The sequence below is a fragment of the Squalius cephalus genome (genome assembly GCF_949319135.1).
Source record: "Squalius cephalus genome assembly, chromosome: 16".
Lineage (NCBI taxonomy): Eukaryota > Metazoa > Chordata > Actinopteri > Cypriniformes > Leuciscidae > Squalius > Squalius cephalus.
Window position 1 is genome coordinate 20865335 of NC_137137.1, and position 19965 is coordinate 20885299.

Below are 19965 nucleotides of genomic sequence, written 5' to 3' on the forward strand. Positions count from 1 at the left end.
CCATACTCATACAAATACATCAGCAGTAATAATATGATATTAATCAAAATCTTGGCCTGGAAACTTTGAGAACCACTGGACAAGAGAATATATGCAATTGAAATGCAATAAATGCAATTAAATGTTACACAATAAATGTGTGTGTGTGTGTGTGTGTGTGTGTGTGTGTGTGTGTGTGTGTGTGTGTGTGTGTGCCCTTGTTTATATTACATTGTGGGGACCAAATGTCCCCATAAGAATAGTAAAACCTGAGATCACCTACATTGTGGGGACCAGCCAGCGGTCCCCACTTTTCAAAAGGCTTATAAATCACACAGGATGAGTTATTTTGAGAAAGTAAAAATGCAGAATGTTTCCTGTGATGGGTAGGTTTAGGGGCAGGGGCAGTGTAAGGGGATAGAATGTACAGTTTGTACAGTATAAAAACCATTACGTCTATGGAGAGTCCCCACAAAGATAGTGAACCAGACATGTGTGTGTGTGTGTGTGTGTGTGTGTGTGTGTGTGTGTGTGTGTGTGTTTGTGTGTATTGGCACTAGGATAATTTCAACATCAGTTTCTCAGCAGGATGTTCTGAATTCGAAAGCATTACCGGATTATAGATGAGCATTTTGGGATAATCTCACCCTTGGCTGGACTCAGAGTTCTTCCTGCTCACATTAGTAATAAATAGCCTAAACATTATTAAATGTCCCTCTATGTCAGTACATAGAGGCAAAACCCATTTGGATCACACAACTTAAAACATAAGTTCACAGTAAAAGTTCTGCTTGGGTACATCTGGAATAACTCCAGTAAACTAGTCCCTATCTCATTGTGCACTTCTATGTTAATCCGATTTACATATAGGAGCACTTGTTTTAAATGCACTTGACAAATACGATGTAACAAGATGTAGGCTTATGTTGCACTGATCATTGAGTGGATGCTATTGGACATTAGTAAAGGTGCTATGCTAGTCAAAAAGAACAAATCAATCACATGATTTATGACGCCTCCATGAGTAGCACTCAGACAGACTCTTGAGAGATGGTTAGACTGCAGACTCTGCTTATTGGCAGTCCAGGGCATGAGCCTAATCTGATGCTATCTGCCAAAACTTTGCTTAAAGGCGTACAATATAAGAGCATCAGCATCTGTCAGATCAATTTACTGGTTCAATGAGTAGGTTACTACAAACACTTACAGGCAGAAAATACGGCAGTGCTGGTCCAATGCAGCCTCCGAGCATAAATAATACAAGGGGGGAGAGTAGGGAACGCTATTGACAAGATTTAAATCAAACTACTGAAGCCAAAATAATAAGCTGTTTTATCTCAAACTGAAACTGTCCGTTGACTGTACACACTTCTTCAGTCTACACACTCTGACTGTCAATTTCACTCTGCTTTAGATCAAAGTTTTATGAATTTGTGGATTTTATTATTATTATTACTATTTGTATTATTGTGATGGCCAAAATATAATTTATTATTATATATTACAACACAAACAATATTCAGGAGTCAACAGAATAGTACAGAGTAATTGTATGGATCAGCACGTCCGAACAAAATGGGAAAAAGTAAAGTATCCAAACGAATATAGGGAATATAATGGGGGGAATGCTTTTGGTGTCTGTGTAGTGATGTTCAGGGTAGTGATAGGTATATCATGAACAATTAGTTCATTTTGAACTAATATTTTATATGACTTGGGAATAATGAGTTGTCTCAGAGAGCAATTTGCTCATTTTGTGTTGGCCATGCATGTGCATTTGGCCAACATCCTTTCGTTTGAAAACAAAGCCCAAGTTTTGCGATGGCCTGCGCGACAATTTTCGTCATCAGGAGGGTGCACATCATCAGCGTGCAGCGTAATTTTTGTGTCCATGCGAACGGTGCAAGTACAACAGCACAAGCGCAAGGTGAATGTTGAGACAGAAGAGTCCACTATGTGGCAATACGCAGTTGTGATGTATTGTGCAGTAGTTGAAGAAGGGAAGATCGGATCATTTGACTGACTTGGATCTACACAATTAAAAAGTTGTAATTATATACAGAGAGAGGAAACAGGATCAACAAAGTACCTTACAAACAAAGCTAGGACTTGAATTAGGGTCACCGGAGGCGCAACTGTGCTTTACAGTATGTCGGAAGGCTTCCCACAAGGCTATTGCTCTGACAGTATAATACTTTTATTCAGCAAGGATGCATTAAATTGATTAAAAGTGGCAGTAAAGACTTTTACATTGTTACAAAAAAAAAAATATATATATATATATATATATATAACTACATTCAACCACATGAGCGTCTACACTACGAAAGAAATCCAGCACTTTTATCATGAAAAGATGTGCTTTGATGGACTTTCAAAGACATACAGCCATTCACTCCCATTACCAAGCTTGCAGAGCCAGGACATTTTTTTATATAACTCCGATTGTATTCGTCTGAAAGAAGAATGTCACATACACCTAGGATGGCTTCAGGGTGAGTAAATCGTGGGCTAATTTTCATTTTTGGATGAACTATCCCTTTAAGCTTTGTACCCATCTTCTGCACTATTGTAGGTTTCCTTCCTTGGGTTTTATTCTATTATACTTCTGTCACTCACTTTTCTTCCTTTCCTCAAATCCCTCGCTGTCCATTTAACACCTGTCCTTCCCACTGCTCCAATTCTTCTGTATTTATTATGTTCCGGTGCTGCAGACACTACCTGTTGTGGCCTCTCTTTTCTCTTTTTCACCCCCACCCACTCACACACACATAGACACTGGCAGGTAGTGCCATGCCTTTTCATTTCCACAAACAGGTGATTAGATTTACTGTATTCCTCAGGGACTTGTCCACTGTATTGCTGACTGTAATTCACTCAAACTCAGTCGGAGCCACCTCGATTGTGAGACTGCCGTGCTCCGCAGCGCAGCCTGAGGGTGAAATCAACAGCATTTCACCAGAACAAGCAAAAGTGTGTGCAGTTGATGTGATTAAAAAAAGGCTGTTTGATGCAAACAGAGATTTCTTAAGTGAAATGGACACTCTTGTGAAACCTTGAGGAGTTATGCTTAAAGAGCAACTTGCAGGTTAAATTTATAACTGAATTAATACTTGATATTGTCTGAAGAGGTTTTTTAAAAACACATATGTAGAAATTACTAATGAAATCTAATTGGTTGTAGAGATTTTGATGAAAATGTGCTAGGCTCTGGAATACGCCTTTCCCCCTATAGCAACGCGTCATATGACGTATGCCGAGGTAAATATGAGCTCGCGTTCAGCCAGCGCTCTCATTGTGGGTGTAGTAGTTAGAGCAGTAGTGAGCGACAGAGAAAGTTTTAGATCGAGTTTTAGAGAAGCCATAATGGTAAATTATTGTGTTTGTGCTGGTTGCACAAAATCCAGCCTGTCAGGACATCGTGTCCATCATTTTCCTTCTAGGAAAAACAAGGCTTTTCGTTCTTGGGTGCGTTTTGTTCAGGTGAAGAGAGCAGACTTCACTGCCGCGTCTGTCACCGCACACTCGGTCGTTTGTGGCGCACATTTCACTCCGGAGAATTATCGACCTGGAGATTTGTTGGAATCTCGGGTTCTCCCGCCGGATGTAGACGCGAGCACAACATCAACTGGCAAACGCAATGTAAGCGGAACGAAACTGAGCTACTCGTTATTGTGTTTGTGTGGACCGTTTATCAGTTTGGACCAGTGCAGCGCGAGCCTGATCAAGCAACACTGTAACTGCGAGATCCAGTAAATAAAGCATTTGAATTCGCCACTGAAGTAATAACATCGCTGCGAGATCTAGTGAGAAATATTCACATTTCTCCGTTATTAACGGATCAAACAGCGCTGACGTGGAAACCAGAATAAACATTGTGCAATGAATGAACGAACTATCCAGTGTCCACAGATCAGCAACATTCACCATGGCTTTACTGTAGTAACACTAACTGTCTGCAACCATGGAAGTTTGGCATTTTCCACTAAGGCCCAGTATGCATCCACCTCCCTGCAACACTGACTTTCCTCAGCTGTAAACATTGCCTCGCATTTTCCACACAAGCACCTATGGAACAAAAAATGTATCAGGAATAAATATCTCTCTGTCTCTCGATGAGAAACCGCTAAGTTATATCACGTAACGTTAGTCTGGGCGGATATTAATGAGCATGACAAACGCCTGATCAAAGCTTAGTTTCTGTTATTGTAAGTTCCAATATGTTCTGTCTAACATTGATCCTGGCCTGTCCCTGCTCTCTTGGCAGCCTAGCAGGCTCATAATTGTATGGCTGTGGTCCGTCAACAATTTCCTCAGCGTCCGAAATGTCATTGCGATCCATTTTTCCCTGTTGTTTGAATCGACCGCTCTCCCTCGTGCTACGTCACGACTCTCGCCCGTCACGCCCATTTTCAGATGCGGAAGTAAAAATTTCTCACAAAAACGACTCCAGAAGCCACTGTAGCGTATTTATAATTTTTTTTTAAAGAAAATCTAGTTCCTACATTATTTTTCTATACATTGACTTGTTGGGTCTTCTAACCTGCAAGTTGCTCTTTAACATAGACATGTGTTTGTATGTTTGAAGAAAATGACAGGAAACAAGCACTAGAAATGATCACAAAAGCATGATACATTTGGTTTTGCTGTTGTTATGCTACATATACTGTATACTTAATCCTGAAAAGCAATCATGCATTTCAGGCTGATGAAATGAAGACCCACAGACCCTAAGGAGGTGTCCGTTGTAGTTTGAGCGCTTGAAAAATAGGGCTGTCAGTTTATCATACGTGTGCTTCAAAATAAAATAAAAATGGCATAGTAAAAAAAGTGCAACTGTTAACATAAAATTATAATAAATTAAATGATTCAATTGCATTTGAACATTTTAGCATACATTATTGTAGCTTTTAATAGTTTATAAGGTGTTATTGAGACTACAGTATGTATAAGAGTTCAGAGCAAAAATACAGATAAATAGTACAATTTGTGCAACTTGGCTCAGTTTAGCTCATCGAGTTCCCCCCTCTGCATAATATCCCTGGTGGGAGTCTCTTTCACAGATAAACATTCACTGTTCCCTCTCTTACCACAAGCTCATTTCATTCAGCAAGATAAGTTTGCTTCTATTAAATGCAAACCACAATGGCATGCTTGCGGGGAAGGACATGGGTTTGCCAATAATGAATAAAACCTTTGTAGAGTGCTCAGGGGGGCTGTAATAGCGTGAGAGAGTTACAATTACAGTTAGAGTTATGTGGAATAACACATTATGCAAAAAAGGGTACAATCAAAATAGCATAAAATGTGATATGCATATGAGATACTAAGTAAATTATACTGTATTTGCAATACCACCCCATGGTGGTGTAAACAATAATAGACACTGAATGACTGTCAATTTATCAAAATTACAGTAGCTGATTTCTTTTTCATAATGTTTTCACTCATTAAATCAAAACTGACCCTATTTGCTTTCTGAATGCACATTCCTGGTCTTATCAAAAATGATTAATTGTGGCATATATGCTTCTTAATCTTTAATCAAAATGTAATGTAAGTGTAAACTTTCTCTTTGGAATGAGTTTTGACATCATTTAGGCTTTGTGGCTATTGGATGATGTAAACCATTAGCCAAACAGCTATTTTAACAATTTAGCATTGCTTTAGTAGACTCACATTCAGGTCTTGTTCTATTTTGGTAACACCTACTTTCAATGTCTGACGAAATGTGCAAAATATGTAACTTTATTTTGTCATTGGGGTAGTATCATCTTATTTACCCCTAAAAGTGAAATATTAATATTTTAAGAATTAACAATTGACACCCTTAAGGTACTAATATGTACCCTTAAGAAAACGTCTTGGGTTACTTGTGTAACCCATGTTCTCTGAATAGGGAATGAGACGCTGTGTAGAGGTGACAAAATGGGAAACGACCTTGGGCGGTGCCGATTGTCTGAACACGTAAAGAATCACGCAAATTCATTGGCTGATGGCGCGGGCGCCTCCTCAGCGGCACTACATCATTCACTCTTAATACAGTGAACGCACCATCTGCTCCTCAGATTTCCCACCGAAGAAGCCCCCCTCGACAGCGAGAGGAGCTTGGCAGCGAGAGGAGCTTGGCAGCGAACGCAGCGTCTCATTCCCTATTCAGAGAACATGGGTTACACAGGTACCCCAAGCTGTTCTCTTTAACAGGTTCACTCAACGCTGCATAGCAATGGCACAATGGGAACGATATACCACACACGCCAAGATAAGCGCTGCCAGATCTGGCCCAAGAGCTTTCTTTCTCTTTTCTTTAGTTTTGTTTAGTCGCAGCCACTCCGCCCACAAACTTATTCTGCAGGAATTCCAGCACTGAACCAACCGGACAGCTGACTGGATCCACAGCACGAGTCGTGTACCAAGACTCAAAGACCTTACACCTAGAAAAATACAGCTGTCTAGTAGAAGGCGCACAAGCTCTTGAACATTAGCGGGAAGACCAGAAGCCATTAGCAACTGCCCCTGATTGGCCACAGCCTCCATATCTCGAGTCGAGGATGGAAATCCTGCCCTGGAGCTCAGGCAACAGATCTTTCCTTATTGGAATTTCCCACTGGGACCCCTGTACTAGGGAGCTCAGCTCCAAAAACCACGTCTGGGATGCCCAGAACAAGGCTACCAATAGGAGGACGAATTCTGCACTCCCTCACCCTGCAAAGGACTGCAGGGAGCAACTTGACCAGAGGGAATGCATATAGTCTCAAATCCGGCCATGGATGAGCTAAGGCAATTGTGCGATATTCTCACTAGACGGAAGGCTGACCAAGAAGGGTGAATGCCCCTGAGCTTCATTCACTACAGGAATAGCCTCATATTAAGCAGACCCAAAAGCAGCACAGGAGAGGTTGCTGCCATGAGCCCCAGAAGTCTGCGACATGTACCCACCGCAACGCGATGGCCGAGCCTGAAATGGGTCAAGCACGCACTGAGACTGGAAGGGGCCATGCGGGCATGCATGGAGAGAGAATCGAGCTGGACATCCAAGAAAATAGTCTACTGAGTAGGTGTTAACGCTCTTCTGAGCATTCAGCCTGAGACCAAGAGATGGGAGGTGGCGGAGAAGGACGTTCCTGTGACGACACACTAACTCTCTGGATTGAGCCAGAATGAGCCAGTCATCTAGGTAATTTAGTACACGGATGCCCTGGGGCCTAAAATGGCTGCATCCATGCACTTGGAGAACATCCGTGTAGCCAAAGTCAGACTAAATGGAAGGACCTGATCTTGGTACGCCTTTTCCCCAAAGGCAAACCTGAGAAACCTCCTGTGCCATGGAATGGCCTATGTGGAAATAGGGTTCCTTCAGGTCCACAGTAACAAACCAGTCCACTGCTCAGATCTGCGCCAGGATAGTTTTTAAAGTCAGCATCTTGAATTTTCCTTTGTAGAGGGAAAAATTCAAATGACGTAGGTCCAATATGGGGCACAGACCCCCGTCCTTCTTCAGAACGAGGAGGTAGCGGCTGAAAAGCGTCAGTTCAAGTCCGAAAGAGGAACCTCCTCTATCGCTCCTTTCAGGAGGAGTGACGTCACTTCCTGCTGTAGAACAGAAGCCTCTAGGGCTCTGTTCATAACAGTGGGATGAACCCCATCGAAGCAAGGAGGATTGCGATGGAACTGGAGAGTATATCCAAATTGGATTGTGCAAAGAACCCATTGTGACACTCAGGCCTGGCAATAGCCCCCACGCTGCCAGTTGGTAAGACAAGGGTTGCATAGGAATGGGCTCTGGTAGGGGACCAAGAGGCGGTAGGCACAGCGCTAAAGTTGGTGGAGGAGGGCCTGAGGCGTCCTCTGACAGCTAAGATTAGACGACGCAAGGAGAAAGCCAGAAGCAGAAGAGGTGTTGAGGGGAGATAACCCGAAGCATCTCCGTGCATCAATAAAGGAAGATGGTGTTGGCAACTTAACTTTGTATTCCGAAGCACAAATGGCGGCAGGTATAACAGATTTTGATTCAGTGAGCATCTAGAGGGGGAACAGATACGCTTCAGCGGTCTGTCCCTCCCTCCTGAGATGGGGGAAGCTCTCAGTTTCCTGACCCGAGGATCAGGAACGACCCTACGACGCTAAAGCAGCGGGTTTATCTGGCTGCTTCAGGTCAACACGCCTACAGGGGCATTGGAGAGGTATGGGACAAGCACGAGCTCCCCAAAGCGTGTGAGGAGTTGGATGCTTTGGCTCATCACTCCTCCTGGAGATCTCTTTCCTGTGTGTTAGGCAGTCCCTGGGCGCAAAGGCAGGAGTGGGAAGACGAAGGCATGCCCTCCTAGGCATGAACTGCTTAAGGGAAGTAGATTGCGTCTTAACAGTATGGAATTTATCGACCACTGAGTTGACCGCTTCTCCAAACAAACCTGACAGGGAAATAGGGGCGTCCAGAAGAAAGACTTTCTCAATGAGATTCAACTAAAGATGGCATTCAACAGCCACTAAACCCGCCATCATGCACCCAACTGCGTGTGCAGTGTGCTTAGTCGCAACGCCAGCTCTGTAGCTGTACTGTACTTAGGGATTTGAAATGTTGTAAAAGTGACGAGGAGATGGCATTTCTATTATTCAACAGGTATTTTATTGAACATATATTATCTATTGTGAAGGGTCATATCCATACGCAGAGTCACGCAGAGCAGAAGCCCAACCAAAACAATGTTCTTCCGCAAAATGCATGCAGTTTTGTTTTATAACCGCTAGATGGCCAAAAGTTACATAGGCACTTAGACCCATCAATTGAAGTCTTGTTTAGACATATTTGTTCAGATTTCATATCTTAAAGGTACACTAAGTCACATCTTGGCTGTTCGTGGTCAAAATGGGGGTTATGCACCACAAACTTCTGTATTCTGTAAAACAGGTTGCATGGCTTCCGGTTCAGGTATTTTGTGTCCTTCATTAAATATAGAGACATTTCACTCAAGATGCATTCAAAGGAGTGAGCAAAGATGAGCATAACCAACGTCCATCGCATATGCAGATTGATATTGTATAGACCACCCATTGGTCCAACGATGGAATCCAACGGCCTGGGCGAAGGGATAATGCGTGCATGTCTTTTCAGCGCTCCAGTGAAGTTCACTTAATTTATTGGAATTTAGTTTCAACATTACTTTAGCTCTACGCATAATCTGACTCCAATTTCAAATGATAATCAAATTTAGATTGTGTTTCTTATTAGAAAATAGTCATACATATTGATTATGAATTAATTTAGATATTTGATTATTCTGAGCATCCCATACTTTCAATTATACATTCATTAAGGGACCCGATGCCGCACAGAGTCACATGCCCCAGGTTTACGTGGATCTCACGGACACAGCCTCGCCAGTCTGATTTTGGTCAGAGGGTGCAGGGTTTGCTAATACCTCTTAAGTTGGTTGCATACTGCTCACTCCTACAAAAAAGTGTAGTTTATTTAGCCACTTCCGTACAACTTGCCAAGTCAGTGATAGACAGAAATCAAAAGGTCTTCAGATGACGTGCCTACTGCTCCGTTCATATGCGCCTTTAGTTTGACCTATCCTGGACACAAAGCTGTGGTAGCACCAGCCTCCTCATAATCTAAAATAATGATTTCAGAAAACTTCAGAATAAATCAAGATGCAACATTTATTTGTCAGGTAAAAATGTATCATGCCAATTACACAAGTAAATGATTAAAAGCCAATTCAGAAATAATAAATACATGACATAATTTACTCAAAGATGACTCTAAAAGTAAGCAATGCATTCCTGACAGAGGCACACAGTGGTGTGTGAGTGTTTTCCAATGGGAAAACACGGAACAGCACTGTATGGGGGATGTTCCTGGTTAAAGGGTCCCAAAGACTGCTCTGTCACCTAGCCTTAAATACCCAGACCAAAACAAAAGGGTTGTACCAATATTTTTGGGTCAATTCATGTACCCCAGGGGGTAGCACCTGGTTTTGAAGAGACATCACCCAAAGAGGAGAACAGGATTCTCCTAAGTTCTCAATCTTTCTCATTAAACCAATAACTACAATGAAATTAAGACCATTTTACCTACCACACTGAGACATTTAAAATGATACCAAACATGAAAAGGAAAAACAATAGATTCACAAGATACATCATATGTGATATATAGACATTCTTAGTGAACTTTTGGTGACTTGACTCAGGGGGAGAGGAAGGGTGGAGGGAGAGGGGGAAGCAGAGATAAGGAAGGAGAAATGTTTGGACAGGACAATGTCCTGTGCTCTGTCTTTGCTATCTTCTGTCCAGGGTCGTTTTATGGCTTTATTGCAGGGTGAGTTTTGTCTTAGCATGAAAATCAGTTCTTACAATATCTAGAAGTTTTTTTTGTTTTGTTTTTTTCTCACTAACATTTAAAAGTTAGCTGATTACCTTAAAAGTCTATAGATATCGGCATCAGTTCATACTGCCGTTAACACTTTCTCCGACAAGCGGATACAATGTGACCTGTTTTCCTGTTTGTTCATGTGACTTTCAGCATAAAGCCTATTGACTGACCATTTTTTTAATATGTTGAATAAAATCTATATATCAGCCACAATTGTGAATGAACACACAGAAATGTTGAGACTATAAAACATGCAGAGTGCAAAGATTCACACCCGTCCATACCAAGCGTGCCGCACAAGCCCTGAAAAGTGAAGCCAAAACATCTCGATCGCCCCCCAGTGACTGGTCCTAGTATAGGTCATAAGCCCCGCCTCCCCGTGTTATTCAACGGGACGTGAGACCAACTAAACAATTAAATTACACTTCAAATATCTTTTTTCCAAAGGTGGTTTCTTTCATTTGCTGTCGTTTTTATCACGCTGTAAGTTCAAGTGTCTGTTTCGAAAATAAGTTGGTTTTTAGTTGGTTACGTGATGCGGTGGTGTAACGTCATGATGGACAGCTGTGACTGACAGGTTCTCTGAGCGAAGTAGTCACTGAAGCACCAACGGACATTTTTTTCGGGATCTTCGGAGGACTGAGGAGATTGTATTTACTTTATTTTACAAGCCTCTTGTCGTACTGCAATCAATTTTCAAAAAAGTGTGCAGAATGCACTCTCTCTGAGTGCATTCTGCGAGAGTGAGGGCGGAGCGTTGATTTCGCGGCTTTACTTCCTGCTCACTACTGGGCAGGTCTGGTCCCGAGATCGCTACTGCGCAGACTCAAGTTCCAATATGTCAGTGCCATATCAGGACACTGGCGGCTTCAGTTCTCATCAATGGAAGAGAGCGAAGGGGCGTCGTCCATCTTTTTTTTCAGTCTATGGTCCATACACATACTGTACTCTCATACAGATACTGTACTCTTATACAGACAGACTAAGAGAGTGAAATGAATGCGGGTCTATGACTGTAATCATTACACAAAATATGCTTCAAAATGATCTGAAAACATAGAACAAACTTTGACAAATAATAGTTAGATAATATTCAAATGTTTATTTTCTAAGCATAAAATCTTGAATTTTTGCGCAGTGGGATGTCTGTCCATTATTGTCATAACATGATTTTGATTGACATGAAGTTGTTATTTTTCTTTATACAACAGATAGCGGCAATATGGCCAAAATACAAGATAAAATCTCATGTTTTCTTTGTGTTTTAACTTACAGAATGTAGAATTTTACTGCAGTGAAGATCCAAATGTTTGCATTTTTGCTTATACAAACTATGGGGAGAAATGTGCACATAAATTAATAAATACCAAAACAAGTGCATCATTTTATTGTTATTACTATAGGGAAATGTGTTATGTCAGTTCATTTAAAATGAAAGTTATATTTTCTTACTGTTCCTTGCTGTTCTTACTGGTAAAAAAAAAAAAAAAAAAAAAAACTTTTTTGAAGAAGCTTTAAGAACCCATACGATAATGTATTGAGGTCCACAACAACATTCCACTAATTGTATTGTACAAGAATGTATTTCTGAGGGTACAGCCCAAGGAACCAGCTGTTGTACCCATAAAAGATACACAATTTCTCTGACAGTGCAATGATCCACTCAATTCCCAATGGATACAAGTCCCACCCTTTACCCTTTTTGTTAATTGAATAACCTATTTCACAACATTACAGTCACACAAATAGTAAACTCACATTGACTATAAAGATAAAAAGTCCCTTTCTTACATCAGAATATTTCCCTTCACTGTCAGAAATAGGGGTACATTAGGAGTCCATTTCTGTCCCCCAAGGTACAATCTACACTAACGTACCCCATAGGGCTTATTATTGGACCTCAAGGTACATATATGTACATTTTTGGTCAAAAAGCATTAAAAGGTACATGTACCGTTCCTTTTATGTACTTTATTTTCTGAGAGTGTTGGATCTAGATTTCAACTGATAAATTGCAAAATTCCAATTTAAAAATATATGATCAACTGGACAGAGTGTTTTGTACTAGCCACCCATGAGTGTTCTTCCTCGCTTGTGTTGATAGATAACAGTAAATAGCGCCGGTAAGAGTGTTCTCTGTGAGTGCTTCACAATTGTTTGTCAAAATCACACATTCTCAAACAGCACCTAAAGCAGAGCTGTCACAACACCTTTTTTAGTGTGGTCTTGAGATCAGTAGACCAAGGAATCTGAAGCAGCCATTTCCACCGTTACATCATCAGCACCGTTATGTTTTTGTCTCTGTAAGCGCTTTTCTTTTCAGCCAGAAAGCATTCAGTTTCTCTTGCTGACATTCAGGGCTGAGGTGCTGATTGTGTATCTGCGGCTTGTCTAATCTTCAAACTGTGTGTGCTTTTATTATTATTACTGATGGTTGTGATGTCTGACGTGCGTGTTTGAATGAGAATCTGTCTGTCGGGAATCAGTTTGTCGGGCTAATCTTTTTTTTTTTTTTTTTTTTTTTAAGCACAACCTGCACTTTTTACCAGGTTTGAGATTTTTAGGCCAACATGGATACAGTTTAAACATGAATCCAAAATGTGGCCAGACAGGTTTATGTGCAAAGTGAAGTTCTGCATCTATGAGCATATACGACCTGTTGCAGCAGATTCCTTAACAAATAGCATTGCTGTAAATGACTTTTTTTTTCATGGGAAGAAAGGGGCTTTAGATGCCATCATCTAATTACTAGCTACATCTGAAGTTCAATCTCCAGTCTTTACTGTGCATTCTACATTTTAACACAACCCAAGTAAACAGCAGGTTGCCTTTTAATGGCCTCTCCATAAAAAAAAAATATATATATATATATATATATATAATAATCACCACATATTGTTGACTCGCATTGATATGTTTTTTGGGTTGTTGTATTTTTCTTATTATTCAAATTGGTTCCTTTTCCTTTAACCTCATATAAAAAAGATCAACATTGCCTCTTAGTGGACATTTAGAATATTTCAGTTGGCCACTGGCTAACCCATATTTCATAGAAGTGCTGTGAAATAATATACCTGAAACAGTTTTCCCCATCAATCATTTTTTTTCAAAATGCTATTTTTGCACACACGGACAGTGAGACCTTTCTATGTAATGACAATAACTCCGAAAACCTTTCCATTCTCTTGACATCATAGTAGAAGTCTTCACTTCTTCGGTGACTTGAAATATATTGTTTCTGAATTACAGTAAAATTCAAACAAATACAAAACATGTTTTCTATTCCGTAACTGTATTGACCGCAGTATTAGGGCATTGAATTGTTTTTGTTAGTTAGGCCTATTTAAATCAAAAATACAAATTAAACATATAAATACCTAAATACTTTTTTAAAAGTTATTTATTTGTGTGTTTGAAAAAAGTCTTTAGAAAGTAAAATTTCCCTGATTTGAACAGTAAAGTAACTATGTAAATGACTAAAATAAATAAATAAAATATTTCTAAAGTTCAAAGCAGGATTAAAATAGACCCAAACTGGTTCTTCCCTCATGCTTCAATGTCTATGAGGATTCAGAATAATCTTCATCATTAGATGAAGGGATAAGTGCCTTATACTAGAGTTTTTTGTTGTTGTTGTTGTTTTACCACTCAACGTACTAGATCTTTTGAAGGGTAATTGAGATTTCAAGACACTAAACCTCATCCCAAACCACTCGTTTATCATTCATAATAGCTGTTAATAAGAGTGAGATGCCTCCCTGGTGGTGTGAATCATGATTGCTGATATAGTTTAGACGAGTAAATCCGAAAGAAGTGCTCTACGTGGTAGACAAGTGTTGCATAGAATGGTTGATACATTGTTCAGATTAGCTTGATTTTCCTATTGTCCAGTTTGACCCAGTAGATCTTACTGTATCACAAACATGATACACAAACAGGATCTTTAAGAATTTTTAATGCTTTTGAAAGAAGCCTCTTATGCTCACCAAGGCTGCATTTATTTCATCAAAAAAAAAATTAAAAAAAATTGTGAAATGATATTATAATAGAAAATAACTTTTTATTTGAATATATTTTAAAATGTAATTTATTCGATTTTGGTGCAAGAAACATTATTATTATCAATGTTGAAAATCACAGTTTACACAAACATATTAAGCAGAACCATTATTTTCAACATTGATAATAATAATAAATATTTATTGAGCTCAGATCAGCATGTTTGAATGATTTCTGAAGGATCATGTGACATGTGACTGGAGTAATGATGCTGTAAATTCAGCTTTGCATCACAGGAATAAATTATATTTTAAAATATATTATAATAGACAACAATACTTTTAAAATGTAATAATATTTCACAATATTACTGTTTTTACTGCATTTTTTATCAAATAAATTCAGCCTTGGTGAGCAGAAGAGACTTCTCTAAAAAACAATTAAAAAACGTAAAGATTAAAGGTACAATATGCAAGATTTTTTTGCCGCTAGAGGGCGCTACATTCCAAACAACAACAACGGCGTAGCTTGATGACGATATGAAGGAGCGTGGAATGATGGGAACTGTCGTTTTAAATTCCACCGTGGATGTAAATCAGTCAGACGGGAATCGAAAAATCATGTTCATGGATGAGGTTAAGTTCTATTTTTATAAATGTTGCGTTTAATGACATGCTTTTTGTGGCGAGGGGGGCGTGGTTCAGCGCGGTCTGTAACGGGAGAGAGAGAGAAACGAGACGAGCGGGACGCAAGTAGGTCAAGTGCAAATGACGAACACCTGTGTCTTATTGCTGTGATCCGCGTGGAGAGACCGCTTATAAGCCGCGCTGGAACGAGAGAAAGACTGGAGAGAAAATTGGACGCAGAGAAAGAAAACCGGTGGATCCGAGCTCTCATTTTTTAACTGTTATGTGCCGTCGCGGTTGCCACGGTGAATGTGCGTTGTGCACGACTTTTGTTTGTTTTGTTTTATTTTAATAAAGTACGAGTCCCAGTCACGCCGACCCCTGTCTTCTTCCTTCCTGACTCTTGAACCTCATCACACTTTTATTTCATTAAAATGAATTAACCGCAAGAAAAGTAAGTTATGTCGAATTCATTGTTGTGATAACGCGGCGCAGTTTTACGTGTTCTAAATAACTGTTGTAAAAGTACATTCGAACATACCCACATCATTTGCCAAAATACTGATTAATCTTTATGTATAACACATGCTATATTTATTTACATAAACACCAGATATACAATGTCAATAAACTAACGTTAAACACAAATCTAAAGCAATAATACTTCCCTTACATAAACATAACTATTACCGAATAGTATATTTGGAAAATATAAAATTAAGCATGCTTTGTCGACAGAACCAGCTGCAATCGGTATAGAATAATTGTGTTCCATAACGACTGCACGAAACAAGCTACCGTTTGTTGCTTGATAGATGCTACAACTACAACTTCCGCATTTGTCCAGGACTCCACGCAGTACGAGCGGAAACCGAGGGTAACGCGGATATGACGCAATTGACTGGCGACTCCCAGCTCCCCCCTGCTCTAACGCCCCGTTTCCTTGGTTAAAATCGCAATTTTCTCACGATTTAAAAATAGTTGGAAACATTTGGGATATTGTAAGTAATCAACTTAACAAAATATATAACACTGGCGTTGAGATTTTGGGATATTTTAATGCAAAATTTTTACATATTGTACCTTTAAAGGGGCTATATGCTTTTTTCTGAAATTTAAACTCGCGACTGACACCTGTGGCCAAAAAACGGAACTGCTCTTCCTTTCTGCTCGCTCTCGTACGTGCACACTTCACAAGTCATCCGCTGCAAAGAAGTCAACATTATGTTTACAGAGGTAAGAACAGTCAAATACATTGTTTGAGAAACTAAGTTTGTTTGCTGACTAGCGGTGGTGGCAGAGTGATCTGAAACGTTTAACATGAACGCGCTTGACGTCACATCCGCAGACAGCGCGCGAAAAATCCGACCCGACAGAAAATAGGAAAAATAGGATACAGGCTTATAGGTGCACCCACTGTGAGCTGACAAGGTGTCAGTATGCTCATCAGGAGATGTTTGAGTCATACATGGTCAAATAAAAAGGCTATTGTTACGTTTATTTTGGGGAAAAAGTTGCATATAGCCCCTTTAAAGAGAACATTTGAATGGCTGTGTACATTTTTCAGACCAGGGATTTTCAAAGAAGCCACAAGGGGGTGCTAGGGGGTAAAAAATAGAAAAGATATATAGTTCTGTGAAAAACTGCGTTTATTTCTAAATGTTTATCTATTCTTCTTTGCAGTGTCCATATATGATGAAAAGTCATGTTGTCCTTTCTAGGGTGTTTTTCCCCATTTGAAGGATCCTTAGCATTAGCATTTTTTTCCGACATAACCTAACTATCTTCACACTTTCATTTATTTTCATTTTTTAATGTTATATTATGTGTTGTTGTCGTTTTTATGTGTGTATACTGAAAGCTCCACTACCAAGAAAAATACCTTTTGTGTGCAAGCAGATTTGACAATAAACCCCTGAAACAAGAGTTGATAACGTAGAACGAAATATTTGATTTCAAAGAGTTGTGAGTGCGTTACTTCAATAGAGTTAGTTTGTCATTATGCTGTGACATAACTAGGAATTATAGCACTAAACAGGAAATGCATCTATCATGAACGGCTGATCGAAGGTTTCAACACCACAGCAGAATGATGTGTCGAAGACAACTGCTGAGAAAAAAAAAACTGTTGACTAGTGGTATTAAAGAAACTACATTTAAGCAGTTGACGGAAAATGAATCTTTAGTTATTGGCTTTAAGGTTGATCTGCTTTGTCTCTGATGCCAAGATGAAGCGTATAAGATGACGGTTTCTCGAAAGGCATGAATTTGGACGTTTATCAATCTAAAAAAAGGAAATTGAAAGCTGTAAAACAAATTCTTGTTTGTTGCTGCATTATACATTCACAGTTCAGCAGCATGTAAACGACTGAAAAATGGATGTTGAAAAAAGTTCATGAGTTCAAATAAGAAAAATTTGTTTAAAAACACACACACACACACACACACACACACACACACACACACACACACACACACACACACACACACACACACACACACACACACAGTCTGGTTCACTATCTTTGTGGGGACTCTCCATAGACTTAATGGTTTTTATACTGTACAAACAGTATATTCTACCTCCTTACACTAACCCTACCCCTAAACCTACCCATCACAGAAAACTTTCTGCATTTTTACATTTCCAAAAAAAATCATTCTGTATGATTTATAAGCTTGTTTACCCATGGGGACCTCAATTTAGGTCCCCACTGTGACACGAGTCCCCATGTGTCTGTGTGCATTCAGGTTGAAGTCCCCACCGGGATAGAAAAACAGACACACACACACACACAGACACACACACACATTCTTGTACATCTATCTTTATGAGGACATTCATTGACACAATGCAATCTCTAGTCGCTTACCCTAACCTTACCCATCACAACTAAGTGCCTAACCCGAACCCTTACCCTTAACCTAATTATAACCTTATCCCTAAAACCAAGTCTTGACCCTCAAACAGGCCTTTAAAGGGGTCTCAGAAAGTGAGGACGGCCAAAATGTCCACACTTTACTCTCTTTGTCCTCACTCTGATGGTCTAAAACTCAAACTGGTCCTCACAAAGATAGTTGTACAAGCACACACACACACACACACACACACACACACCAAACTGGCAAGATTTATACACTGAATGCACAGTCAATTTGGGTAAAAGTCCCTTGTGATATTTTTATTTAATATTTTGTATTTTTAGGTTATTTTTAGGTAGTTATAATCCATTTATTCACTTTTTGAGCATGGACCTGAAAATGAAATTTCCTATTTAAACTGTCAAAAATCTTGACTTAAGTTTGATCTCTTTTCTAAAACGACACTTTTAAAAAAAGTTTTAAAAAAGTGAACTAGAAAAAAGTTATTGTTATGAAAAATGCACAATGTTTTTCAAATTAAATATATATTTTCTAAAACACATTTTACTCTAGAATTGTGAGAAAATCAAAGCCATCAATGAAACAAGCTGTGTTCCAAATTTGAAGTTGATATTTAAAAATAAAAAAAAATAAAAACTCTCAGTAAGAATTTTTTTGTGCGCAGTACCAAACGTTTCCAACATTCATCTCCCATTAATTTCCAATGCGGTCATTTTTGACCACAAATACAAGTGTGACAATTCTTTTCAGGACCATTTAACCTTTTCGAATCATGTCCATGATTTATTTTTTTGTTCACACAGAGTGCCAAAAAGTTGTGTACCATTTCAATGCAGTAAAAAAAAAAAAAAAAAAAAAATGTCGGTCAAGAATGACCAAACAGCACTAGACTAGAGAGTTAAAAAGAGTCTTTATTTCAGAACACAGAATATAGAATATATAAAAGAATATATTTTAGTGCGAACTGAATGTTATATTTTTTAACATTTATTTATATATGTACAATTAAATCAAAATGCCTTTGTAGTTTACATTTTTAATAAATACGGTTGGTTGAACATAAGAGTGATTTTTATATGCACTTAATTAGGATATAGTCTTTAGGATACAATCTTTAATTGTAGCTAATTTAATAATTACTACTTTCTCTTTTTTAAATACTGTACGGCCGAATGTACTGGCAAGCATTTATTGTTTAATTATACTGTTATGTCACTTAAATATATCTGTAATTACTCTTTTGTATTGAAGTTGAAATTAAGTACATTTAAATATATTACCTTTATATTTAATACTGAATAACACACTACAAGTACACTGTTATTCAGCACTGTTGATACAGTGTGAACCCAAGGGGGCAGTGTTTCACAATAATTCACCATTTATTGGTTAATGGGCACTATTTCAATGACTGTAATTTATTTTAATATAATATAGTCAAATCTGTTTCTTTAAAGTAGCCAATGGCTGTGAACCGTGATTTAGTTTTTGATTTTCTAGACTCAAAAGAAAACTGAACAAAGGGCAGAGCTGAAACATAAGATGTCTTGAGTTTTTAGGCAAACACAATGTGAATATTGAGTACAGTAATCAGAAACTCACCCATATGCTCACAGGGTCGGTTTCCTGAGCTGACTCTCTGCCCGCTGACTGATCCCTTCACAGAGGAGCTCAATACCACGTGTGTCCTGAGGGCAGAGAACGAGAGAGAGAATCAATATAGATCCAGATCATGTCCTAATGCCTGCCGCAAGCCAAAACTACATTCAGTGTGAATCTTTCCCCATGCTGAGGGTTTATCTGCATCTGTACAGGCGAGGACATGCAGTATCAGCTCACACACATAGCTGACATATAATAACAGAAAGAGACGCTTCGTCTTGGCAAGACAACAGTGACATTCTTATGAAAAAATCAACATTTGAGAGGGGGGCGAGTGCTCCTTTTACCTCGAATGTTTGGAACAAGAACATGCAAGTGGTTTTGATATTGTGCGCTTCACTGCATTATACAAAATGTGTACTAATTACATCCCTTTTATGGCATAATTACTGTGTTCAGATTTCTAAACCCAGTTTTTACATCATGTTCACAACTTAA

General features: G+C 39.1%; 1 long non-coding RNA gene across 1 annotated transcript in view; it reads right to left on the reverse strand.

Moving 5' to 3' along the window:
* Nucleotides 1-19549, reverse strand: part of LOC307173561 — a 78897-nt gene extending 59348 nt beyond the window's left edge. Inside the window, exon 1 of the long non-coding RNA XR_013823880.1 lies at nt 19468-19549. This is a non-coding gene — a long non-coding RNA (uncharacterized lncRNA). The remainder of the gene's footprint in view (nt 1-19467) is intronic.
* Between the last annotated feature and the right edge of the window lie 416 nt (nt 19550-19965).